The 12,930-nt window shown below is 38.4% G+C and overlaps 1 non-coding gene across 1 annotated transcript; it reads right to left on the bottom strand.

Moving 5' to 3' along the window:
* Nucleotides 1-11,950: 11,950 nt before the first annotated feature.
* On the bottom strand, nt 11,951-12,023 carry TRNAS-AGA (transfer RNA serine (anticodon AGA)). The gene has a single exon. It is a non-coding gene; the product is annotated as a tRNA-Ser (tRNA).
* Nucleotides 12,024-12,930: the final 907 nt, after the last annotated feature.

Raw genomic sequence — 12,930 nt, 5'->3', positions numbered from 1 at the left:
GTATCATTGCATTATGCTTAAAGAATAGTTGGATTGCTGGTTTTAGAATTACTTTGCTAATACAAAATTATATTTGGATATTTACATGGGTATTGGAACCAAACAAATGTGGGTTAGAATTCACACATTTGCTGTGTAATAGCTATGCTAGTTTCAGAAAGTAATTTAACTTCTTTCAGACACTGTTTCTCCATCCATACACTGAGAAATTTAATTGTGATGACTAGTGAGTAACATATTAGAAGTGTCCACTCTGTATTATATAGTCTAATTCCTCACCAATGAAAGAATAAAAACCAGAAAGATATCTGCAGTGCTTCACTTTGTTCCAGGAGGAAATGTAGTTGATTTACCACCCTTCGTTTCACCACCACCATCTAAGACCTGGGCCACTTTCTTACTGATATTGACTTTAAAGCATTCCCCACTTGATTTGGAGAAGGAAGTTGCACTCGTGTGTAAATATAATTAAGTTTATTTGCTGCCAGCAATGGAGACGATTGATTCACTAGTAAGAGATACAAAATAGCAAAAAGGCAGGGAAAAAAAAAAGAGTCCCCTCACACCTAAATGAAGGACAGTCAAATGTCTCTTAAAATGAGCCTGATAGATTTTATATCATGAGCTTATAAAATTGCTCAAAGCATGATGCCAAAGAGATTTCTAGCTTCTGCAAGGAATATAAAGGGTAAATGGAATTACCAGAATTTTTTTTCCAGTGTTTTTTTATCAACCTTTTCCCTTTAGGTAACTGTGATTTAATTTTTAAAATAATCAAATCAAAAAAAAAAATTTTTTTTAAATAATCAAATCCAAACCCCGTGAACAATAGTGCTTTCAGATTCAGGTTTGAACTCTGATCACAGCAAATCACATTAAAAATAATAATAATATGGGCCTCCAATGGGCCTCCAACACAAATAGGGGAATGTAAGAAACAGAACAAAGGAATGGATCTGGTAATTTTAGGAATCACTATTTATTATAATAAAACTATTTTTGGTGCCTAGAATATGCAACATGTTTTCTCTCTCTCTCTCAATATATAACTGCATTTATTGTACGTGTATGTGCATAAACACCCTCTATATGTAAAGTCGCTCTATATCACAGTATAATTTTAGATGAAGAACAATGAAAACAACAGGAAAACAATTTTGGCAACAAGACGGGGAAAGAAAAAATATAACAATTCAAATTAAGAATATTCATTATCTATATTTACTGTTTATCTCCTTGAGCAGAGGTCGACAAAAAACACATCTTGTTAGCCAAATCTAGACCACCATTAATTTCTACATGGTCCATGAGCTAAGAATGATTTAAATTTTCAAATGTTATATAAATATGTATATAATATCCTCCATTTTGTTTCTTTGCCCTCAAAAACTAATATACTTACTATCTGGATCTTTCCAAAAAGAGTTTGTCAGCCATTATCCCAGAGGGGAATGTTCATGGTTTTTTTTTTTCCTAGAAGACTGTGTGTATTCATACCAAAATTGAGTGCTTACTACATACCAGTCCATATGCTAAATATTTTCCATGGCATATCCCATTAAGTATTCACAATAGCATTTTATGGTAAGCAGCTACTGTTATTCTGTTTTCTGGGAAAAGAAACTGATGCTCAAGGATGGTAAGTTTCTTCCTTAGGGCCACCAGGTCACCGAGTGCTGTGAGTGGGAGAGAAGCCTTGAACCTGTGATGGTTGGGCATGTACATTCAACACAGCAGCCCAGACAGGGTAAATCAAATGAACAAAGCTACAAGGTCTGTATTTAGAAAACCATAGTTGAAGAACCACACTAAGCATTGAAATGAACAAGGCTTGGTTAAGAAGAAATGAAAGATAAGGTTAGAACTGCAGATATGAATCAGTTAGCAAAAAGTGTTAAAGACCAGATATATTTTTAGCTTTTAAGGAATCTCCAGAGTGGCTGCATGAATTTACATTCCTACCACCAATGCAAGAGGGTTTCCTTATCTCCACACATTCTGCAGCATTTATTGTTTGTAGATTTTTGGTGATGGCATTCTGATTGGTGACCCCTCATTGTAGTTTTGATTTGCATTTCCCTAATAATTAGTTATGCTGAGCATTTTTTCCATACCTCTTGGCCATCTATGTGTCTTCCCAGGAGAAATGTCTACTTCTGTCTTCTGCCCATCATACTACTGGGCATAAACCCTGAGGAAACCATAACTCAGAAAGACACATACACCCCCAAAGTGCACTGCAGTATTGTTTACAGGAGCCAGGACATGGAAGCAACCTAAATGTCCATTGACACAGGAGTAGATAAAGAAGATATGGTACATATAGACAATGGAATATTCAGTCAGTTCAGTTGCTCAGTCTTGTCTGACTCTTTGCAACCCCATGAATCACAGCACGCCAGGCCTCCCTGTCCATCACCAACTCCTGATGCTTACCCAAACTCATGTCCATTGAGTCAGTGATGCCATCCAGCCATCTTATCCTCTGTTGTCCCCTTCTCCTCCTGCCCCCAACCCCTCCCAACATCAGGGTCTTTTCCAATGAGTCAACTCTTCGCATGAGTTGGCCAAAGTATTGGAGTTTCAGCTTCAGCATCAATCCTTCCAGTGAATACCCAGGACTGATCTCTTTTAGAATGGACTGACTGAATCTCCTTTCAGTCCAAGGGACTCTCAAGAGTCTTCTGCAACACCACTCAGCCATGAAAAGGGACGAAACTGGGTCTTCTATAGAGACATGGATGGACCTAGGGTCTGTCATACAGACTGAAGTAAGTCAGAAAGAGAAAAATAAATATTGTATATTAACTCATACATGTGGAATCTAGAAAATGGTACAGATGAATCTATTTGCAGAGCAGGAATAGAGATGCAGACATACAGAACACACACGTGTGCACGAGGGTGGGATGAACTGGAAGATTGGGATGGACATACATACACTGCCATGTGTAAAACAGACAGCTAGTGGGAACCTGATGTATAGGGAGCTCAGTTTGGTACTCTCTGGTGACCTAGACAGGTGAGATGAGAGAGGGTAGAAGGGAGGACCATGGTGGGGGGTGAGCATAAATGTATATATACAGCTGATTCACTCTGTTGTACAACATTGTAAAGCGACTATACTCCAAAAAAAACACCATACACACATATTTCCTCTTTAGAATGAGATAAACAGTAACAACCAACACTTAGTCCAGAGCCCATGTTGTAGGAAGGATGCCTTCTGAGCATTTGGGCACCTAGAAGCTCTGTGAAGGTTTCACATCAGGCACTCTCCATGCCACTACAGACAACAAAGGGATGAAGGTAGTGAGGCTGGAAATCACACTTTGGAGGATGGGTTGGACGGTGGGAGACACCTAAAATCTAAATCAGCATAGCCATCCTAATATCAGGCAGTCAATTCCAGAGGTCTCAGTAAAGAGAGGACATAATTTAAAGACAAAGGACACAAAGATTACTGTTAAGAAACACATAGATTCTAATGTTAGCTCAAACAGTTTTTCTGGTGCAAGTTATTTTACACCTCTTTGGCTATTTTCTGATTTGCATCATGATAATAAAAAAATCAGGGAGTTGTGACTATCAACTAAGTTGATACACATAAACAGTGACTAGCAGATAATAAGTGCTATGTAAGCTTTTTGCTGTTGTCATTATTGTTGCTATTATTATTGTCATGACTGATGGAAAGGAGAAATTATAATACTACGTATTTTGAGGAAGCGGAGATAGGTGAGGTTAGATGATGACTATCAGAGTAATTGTCTCTTCCCTGGTAGCTCAGGTGGTAAAGAATCAGCCTGCAATGCAGGAGACTTAGGTTTGATGTCTGGGTAGGGAAGATTCCCTGGAAGAGGGAATGGCAACCAAATTCTGTATTCTTGCCTGGAGAATTCCATGAACAGAGGAACTTGGTGGGCTACAGTCCATGGGGTTACACAGAGTCAAACATGACTGAGCAACTAACACTTTCACTTTTTTACCAGAGTATTTAAGGTATTAGATTCTATAAGGATGAAAGAGATCTTGAATTAAAAAAAATTTCAGAGGCAGAACTCACAGAATTTTGTAATAGAGTAAGTGTATTGTATAAGTGCTGCTGCTGCTGCTAAGTCACTTCAGTTGTGTCCAACTCTGTGCGACCCCACAGACAGCAGCCCACCAGGCTCCCTCATCCCTGGGACTCTCCAGGCAAGAACATTGGAGTGGGTTGCCATTTCCCTCTCCAATGCATGAAAGTGAAAAGCGAAAGTGAAGTCACTCAGTCACATCCAACTCTCTGCAACCCCATTGGCTGCAATATAAGTGAGGGACTATTTAAAGATAGCTTGTGATAGGGCAAATGTAACCACAAAGTGCTACTATCAGACTTGGATTCGACTTAAGGAATATACTGCCAAAGGGAAACACTAAGAAAATATAATTGTCACTTTTAAGAGCAAAGTTGAATAATTTTGGTGTCACTTAAAAATTTCACAGAATTGGAGAAAAGTAACTTTATGGTCTTTTTGGATTCCTGGGATTCAATGTTAATAAAATATATATATGCTGCTTTGATAAAATCTTATATCACTACAGTTTCTTACAGTAATGATCTAGTCCAAAGACTGGGAAACTTTCTCTGTTAAGGCGACACATAGTAAAATTTTTTAAGCCTGTGATCCTTAAGGTCTATGTCGCAGCTACTCAACTTTGTCATTGTAATGTGAAAGCAGCCACAGACAATATGTAGACAATTGAGCATGATTGTGTCCTGATAAAATTGTTTTGGCAAAACAGGTGGCTAGCTAAATGTAGAGCATGGGCCATAGTTTTCCCATTCCTAGTACAGTCAGAAACCACATCTGACTGTTTGCATTACTGTCTTTCTCTGCACAACAGTGCCTTGCTATTTTACTCATATTAATCTGTAAGAAAAAATATACCTTATATTACTGGCAAAATCACACCAATAATAGATAATGCAATGTACAGTAATGCAAGTAGTCTTTTAAAGTTTATCAAAATGGGTCATAGTTTTGACTACTTTGAATATATGAATATTTCTGACCTCAAGCTATTAATGTCTAGAAATCTGACTAGGAATTGTAACATTTTGTAAGGACTCGATTTAAGAAAGTTAAAATACTTAACCCAGTTCCATCATATGTTAAGATTCCTTTAATTGATAGCTAATATTTTTCTTCTTATAACAGTAATAGGAAATCCAATTACCTTGAACAAATAAGATCATGAATGTGTACACGTATGTATTTTTTCCTCTCCAAATAGACTGATAGATAGACATGTAGAATACAGTTCAATAAGCTAGATTGAGAATAAGGACATTTTATCTCAGGAGAAGGCAACATATTAAAAAAAATTCATGTCTTCTGGAGAATCTATAGATTGTAGGACCTGAACTCTGATCCTTTATAATTTCTCTTTTTTTTAACACTTTTTTTTCTTTGGTAAGATTTTTGTTTTTATTTTTTCACTGCACCACATGGCAAGTGGGATCCTAGTTTCCTGACCAAGGATCGAACTTGAACCGAAAGTGCAGAGTCCCAGTCACTGGATGGCGAGGGAAGTCCCTTTATAATTTCACTTTCATTACTCTCTTCAACTCTCATGTCTTTTCTGAGTAGGAAGCAGGCCATTAGAATAGATAAATACTATGCTTTCATGCATTGGAGAAGGAAATGGCAACCCACTCCAGTGTTCTTGCCTGGAGAATCCCGGGGACAGGGGAGCCTGGTGAGCTTCTGTCTATGGGGTCGCACAGAGTTGGACATGACTGAAGTGACTTAGCAGCAGCAGCAGCATGCTAGTTGAGTAGGCTGTTAAGTAGAAATACATTAAGGACAACTTCAAAAATGAAAAGGTTAAATTCTAATTGCCCCAGAAACCCTCAAATAGTTTCAGTCTCTTGCCTCAAGAAATATGAGTGTCTTTTACAAAATCAAAGAAGTTGTTCACTGACACCATAGTCAAATGATAAAACTTTTATGTCAGAATATTTCTGTTGAAAAGATGCTTCATACAGCTGTCTTTAGAACTGCTGGAGAGGTTTACGACTCCTTGAAACATGCGAAAGTTGTTATTCTGCAATTGTATTTCTGGGATGATGGCTACTTAAATTGAGGTGACTCACCTTCAGAATGCATCAAATAATTACCTGGCTCCCCCTACTGTATTAAGGTGTTAGTTATAGTAGCTAATTAGTGACCTGTTTGAAGGAGATCTGATCATATGGGTTTTCATTTATGGGTGCTTCTATTCTCCATACACGCTGCAGAGAAAACCTCCCAGCAACTGTGATTATTACCATTATTTCACTTTTATTGCTTTTCCCATTCAAAGGGAGACCACAGAAAAGTCAACAATGTAGTTAATTTGCTTTAGCAAACTGGAAAATGAAAGATAATATTATTTCCTTATGAGTTAGAAACTACCCAAGAATATAACTACAGGTGCTAAAAGTTTAGTGCAGCATCTAAACAACAATCCCTATTTTGCATATCTCAACTCTCCTATTTCCTGTGAAGACACATAACATATTAAACTGATAACACAATCAAAAGTGAAGGCAGACGCTGTAAAATTCTTTCAAACCAGACCCTTGTAAACTGTGCCCAACGACTCTATGGCTCATTTTGGAACTTGGGTTTATGGCCCATACATTTTCCTGCTTTGTCACTGTAGGCAAACCCTGGAGTTTGAAAAGAAAACAGATATTTTAGTTGTCTCCCACTCACTCTGGCCCCCTGAGTCAGAGACTCCCGGTTTGTACCTATCAGAATTTTTTTTTCTAATTGTGTCTTTTTGATATAAGTGCTAGTTTTAATATGACTATAGTATATTATCTCTTCCTGGACTGACTATCATTTTTTTCCACATAAAAATATGAACTGGCAATTACCAAAAATAATACATTGTTAAGTGGGGAGATGGATAATAGCTCATCACACTGAAAAATAGAAAAGCAGCAAATAAACTATAGACACGGATATCTCAGGTAAAAATGAAGATTGGGGATTTTATTGTGTATATATCCTTAGCTGAACATTTTAGAGAACCAGGAGATAAGCTTAGGATAATACTATACTTCAATGTGTAAAATCTACCCCAATTGGTTAATTAATAAAGTGACAAAGAGAAAAGCGTTGTTTATAATCCAGTAATTCTTACTATCTTAGATCAGAAAAGGAAAAGGAGAGTGTAGAAATAAGCAAGTTGACAACAACCAGTGTTCTGACACAGTTCACTCCCAAAGTAGGACTTGAATATGGAGGGAATTATGTATATGAATTTTATCTAGGAGAAAACATCAAGGGGCTATGAAAAGAAATATGGAAAATAAAAAAGGAAATGCAAATGTTTCATTAGTTTTGTTAGCATGAGGACAGCTGAGGAAGGAAGGGTTAGAAAGAGAGAAAAGGAAGAAAATAGGGAAGAAATAAAGAATGAAAGGAGAGAGGGAAGGAGGGAGGGAGGAAATAAAAAGGGAATGTTTAGAAGGAATAAGTGAGAGTGTTCAGTCATGTCCAATACTGTGCCACCTCATGGACTATAGTCCACCAGACTTCTCTGTCCATGGGATTCTCCAGGAAAGAATACTGGAGTGGGTTGCCATTCCCTACTCCAGGGGATCTTCCCACCTCAGGAACTGAACCTGTGTCTCTTGTGTCTTCTGCACTGGCGAGTGGATTCTTTACCACTAGCGCCACCTGGGACGTCCATAGAAGAAGTAACTGGAGGACTATTTTATATGGTGCTTGGAACCACTTAAATTAAGAAGTAAGCATTAAGAATATATAGGACTTTGGGGGGAGAAGGCAATGACACCCCACTCCAGTACTCTTGCCTGGAAAATCCCATAGGCGGAGGAGCCTAGTAGGCTGCAGTCCATGGGGTCACTAAGAGTCGGGCACGACTGAGCAACTTCACTTTCACTTTTCACTTTCATGCATTGGAGAAGGAGATGGCAACCCACTCCAGTGTTCTTGCCTGGAGAATCCCAGGGACGGGGGAGCCTGGTGGGCTGCTGTCTATGGGGTCGCACAGAGTCAGACACGACTGAAGCGACTTAGCAGCAGCAGCAGCAGCAGGATCTCTTGGAGAACTCAAAGACATCCTCTCAGAATTGATAAGTGGAGGGTATAGTATTAGTCCTTTGGCTCATATTCCCCTTTTTTTTTTAATGTTATCTTAGAGAGTGTTAGTTGCCTCATCATTCTGAGTTGTGACACGTGATGTCATCAAAGAAGCTCAAAGAAAGGCAGCAAGACTCATGAGTGAAGCTAGCAGCCATCAGAGTGAAGTGAGCCAGGGCCAGGTAGAACATTATCTTGGGCCGGAATCAGAGGTGAAGGAATGAGGCAGGGCAAGAGAGACGTCGGATGGAATCAGGATCAAGGCTGACCCACTCACCTGTAGACACAATTGAGTCAGTTCAGATGACTCCTCAATCCCTACAGAGCCACTTGATGGGAAAAAGTGAACCCTCTGAGCCTGCAAAAAAGAATAGCACACCATCCTGAGGACTCAGATGACCCTCTTGTGGAACCAAACTGCAGTTAAAATGAGAAGAAAATTGAGGGAAATATTTAGCATTTTCTAGAGAATGCAAAATGCCTTGGTCTCTATGAAATCATTTTTCTTTCTTCAGCATTTTGTCCATGGATAACAATGTACCATTATGAGGGAAAAAAGAGCTCCGTGATGGTGGGGACAAAAAAAAAAAAAAAAAAAAAATTGGAAGGGAATTGAAAATGCAGCAGCAGAATTTATATGCAAACAGACAGTAAAAGGAACTGACATGGCATCAAATTGGATTAATAACACAGAAGGCAACCTAAGAAACCCTCCCAAAAAATAAATAAAAATGTGAAAGGAATGTAAGAGGAGAAAGGTGGGTGAAAGCGCTGTGTCTTATACAGTCCTCACAGCTCTGTAGCAACCCGGAGGCCACATAGCCCAGGCAGTGGGATTGTAAGAAGAAAACAGCCTGGCTCTCTGAGTCACCTCTTCCACACTGTCTCAAAGAGGAAACAAGAATTATTTGAGTCATAACGAGAACAACAACCACAAATTTCTTTATTGTGTTAAACCCCTGAGTTTTCTCCTTTTCTTTCCCTTCCTCCCTCCATCCTTCCTGTCCCCTTATTTCCTTCCTTCCATCTTCCTTCCTTCTTCCTTCCTTCTTCTTCCTTTTTTCCCTGCCTCCCTCCTCCCTTCCCTCTTCTTTCCTTCCATCTTTCTTCCTTTCCCTTCCTTCCTCCCTCCCTCATTTCCCTTTCTTCCTTATCCACTTATTACTAAAGAATAACATATCCTATTCTAACTAACACAGAAATAAGAAAATTAATTGTTTTTGGTCCCTGACCAGAGATCTAACCTGCGCCCCCTGCTGTAGAAGCATAGAGTCTTAACCACTGGACCACCAGGGAAGTCCCAGTTGTTCTAAACCAATCCACAAATATCTTGGTTAGCTCAATTATAACTAAGATTACAACTATAACAGAAGAACACTTACTGACAATGAAAAAATGTGATTGCACATGTTTATATTAGAACTTTTGGCCCAATTTCTGGAGATCTGAATTAATTATGACAATAGATAGAAATGGTTTCTGAACATCCCTACTGCAATAAGCATTTATTTATGGCAATAAAGATCCCTAATGCAATAAGCATTTTCAGATTACACACTTTCCCAACCCATATATATACTATAATCAATATTGTTGCAAAAATTTTCAAATGATTAGCAAATAATTCTGAGATATTATTTATTTCAGACTAAATGAAAATCAAAATTAAACAGCTGTAGTAGAAGGGAAAACATCATTTCATATTGATAAAAGACACAATTCATAACGGAGTTAAGAGTCATAAATCATTATGTAACACAATATTGAATCAAAACAAATTAAGTAAATGCTCTTTGAAAATGGAACATGACTTTGATATAGCTTTCTCAGCTTTGAAGAGATCAAAATGAGGCTAAAGAGTTCTTGAGTAGTTTAATTTAAAGGGTTGAAATACATAAATGAAATATACAAAGAAACAACTGAACATTAATGAACATTAAAGTACATAACCAATACCAAGAGCTGTTCTCTTAAAATATACAATTGCTGTCTGCTGTATTCTTAGCTGCTTCATCACAAGTAGTTATTTAATCCTTATGGTGGCTCAGAGGTTAAAGAGTCTGCCTGCAATGTGGGAAACCTGGGTTGGAACCCTGTGTTGGGAAGATCCCCTGGAGAAGGAAATGGCAACCCACTCCAGTATTCTTACCTGGAGAATCCCATGGACGGAGGAGCCTGTTGGGTTACAGTCCACAGGAGTCACAAAGAGTCGGACACGACTGAGCGACTTCAATTCACTTCACTTCATGGGAGTGAACAGGGATAGAGTAAGAACACTTTTGAGGGATTTAAACTCATATTTGGTTTATCCTTTTAAAGGTTTCTTATGTCATGGATAAATTCCAAATCTTTAGTATGATTTTGAAGTCTCTGAAGATGGCTTGATACGATGAGTATTTTTTCAAACATCTGGGCAAGGCATAAAGCATTCCATCAATAAGAAGGACATATATTAGGCTAGAATAGAAGAGATTCTGTAAAACAAATTATGGCTGTATACAATTCAAAAAAGTAGAAGCATGCTTCATCCTGAGACACCAGAAGGAAACGTGAACATCAGGGGTCATATAAACTGATTTGTTTCTGTTTTTATAATTATGCCTTAGCAACAACTGTACATTTTATATTAGTTACAGATAACATCTTTGTAGAAAGGTCAGTCTGTCACCATCTGCATCTGAACAGTAAACAAACTTAAGGAAGTGTTCTCAGACAAAACAGAGCAATGTGAAGCAGGATCCGACCAAGTATTTTCAGAAGACTTGAGACTTAAAGGTAACATCCAGAATAAATACAAATAAGTAGTTAATTCATTTGTGAGACCAGAATTCTCATCAGTGTTCAAGTGGAAGAATCTTAGTGCAAAGATCTCATGTGTATCAGCTTCAGTGGTGCCAGGGGACTCTGAGCTACAGAAAACAACTGGAGAAAATGGACTGAGGTCAGAGCCCTTGAAGGGATGGGACAAGCAGTAGGAAGTGGAGTCAGGGTAAACTGTGAATTGGATTATAACTCTTAAAAACAGTTGTTATTAATTGGAAGCAATGCCATTAGAAGTCAGTATCCATCAGTTCCTGTATAATCTCAGGTCAGAGATGAAAGGACTGGATTCCGAGGGTGGGAAGTTGGCATAGAGAATCCCATGTGGACGGCAGATATGGCTGTATACTTGTAGAAGCAGGACCTAGTCTTAGGACTGAACTCTGTCAACAGATTCATACTTCTACCACCTTGCAAGATATGAAATTAAAAAGCCTAGCATCTGATGTCATAGGGGCAATTCTTATTCCCCCCCCCAAAAATGGACAAATATCATCAATATTGATGGAAGAACAATTATTTAGGTAGTTGTGTACTAGTTTCTGCAAAAGTTGGTATCTACCTAAGACCTTGTCCAAATACATAAGAATGTATTGTTTACTCTTTTTTTAATTTAAATTTATTTATTTTAATTGGGGGCTAATTACTTTACAATATTGTATTGGTTTTGCCATACATCAGCATGAATCCACCATGTACATGTGTTCCCCATCCTGAACCCCCTCCCACGTCCCTCCCCATACCATCCCTCAGACATTATGAGTTCAGTAATGTCTATCATCCCTTTTAAATCTAATCTAGAACCATTGGAAGTTTCTCAACATTAAAGTGTATCCATATAAGGATAAATAATACAAGAAATAAAGTGAAGTCACTGTCGTGTCTGACTCTTTGCCACCCCAGGGACTGTACCCTACCAGGTTTCTCCATCCATGGGATTTTCCAGGGAAGAATACTGGAGTGGGTTGCTATTTCCTTCTCCAGGAGATCTTCCTGACCCAGGGATTGAACCTGGGTCTTCTGCATTCTAGGCAGACGCTTTACCATCTGAGCCACCAGGGAAGCTTCCCTCAAAAACATGCATCCATTATGATCCATTTTCACTCTTGACCAAGAAACTCACATCTTTCTTCTTCCACTTCTCCCACCATGAACCATCCTCCACAGAGTAACCACTGACTTTGAAGATGCAGTCTATGCCACTCTCCCTTTTAAAAACTTTAATGTTTCATGTTAACATTTGATTGAAATCAAGCTCTTCTCAAGGTCTTCAAAGCCATGAAAGGTCTTGCTTCTCATGGATGATGTCTCCAAACCCACCTATGCCAACCCCCTTTACAGATATGCTGTAGGCACTTTGGCTTTCTATTGGTTTCTTGAGCTTCACATCCCCTTACTATGATGGTGCCCTTGTCCTTATTGAGATCTCTTCTTGAAAATTTCTTCTTCTGCCTGGTGAAATTACTGATGTCTCCCCATCCTTTGTAAGTTAGTTGAAATATCACATCCTGTGGGGGCCCTCTCCCATTTTGCAGGTAGTCTTTATCATGCAATAAGTATTTTTATATTCAAAGGAAAGACTACTTATTTATGTGATTACTTATTTGCAGGCCCTTTTCCCTCTTAGGATTTAAACCCCATGAGGTAAGCATCCATGTTTAACCTGTTAATCACTCTGTCTCAATGCTTATACCCTTAATTGGCATTAAGGTAGCACTCAATGTTTGTTTATTTGGTGAATGGATGTGTACATTAATCAGGAATGAGAATTTGCTGATCCTTGCCTATGGAATTAATATCATCAGGCATATGTATCTCTTGATAATATAAAACTTAAAATTTTAAGCATTAGTAGCTGAGGAGCAATGTCTTTGGGGAAGAGAAGCTTGAGCAGAAGTTTCAAATTTCCTGGCTCTCAACATCCCCTTCCTTTCGAATAGTTTCTTACCTTCTTTCCTACTTCTTGAAC

Source organism: Budorcas taxicolor, chromosome 18 (assembly GCF_023091745.1).
Source record: "Budorcas taxicolor isolate Tak-1 chromosome 18, Takin1.1, whole genome shotgun sequence".
Classification (NCBI taxonomy): Eukaryota; Metazoa; Chordata; class Mammalia; order Artiodactyla; family Bovidae; genus Budorcas; species Budorcas taxicolor.
This window is presented reverse-complemented; position numbering and strand designations above follow the sequence as displayed.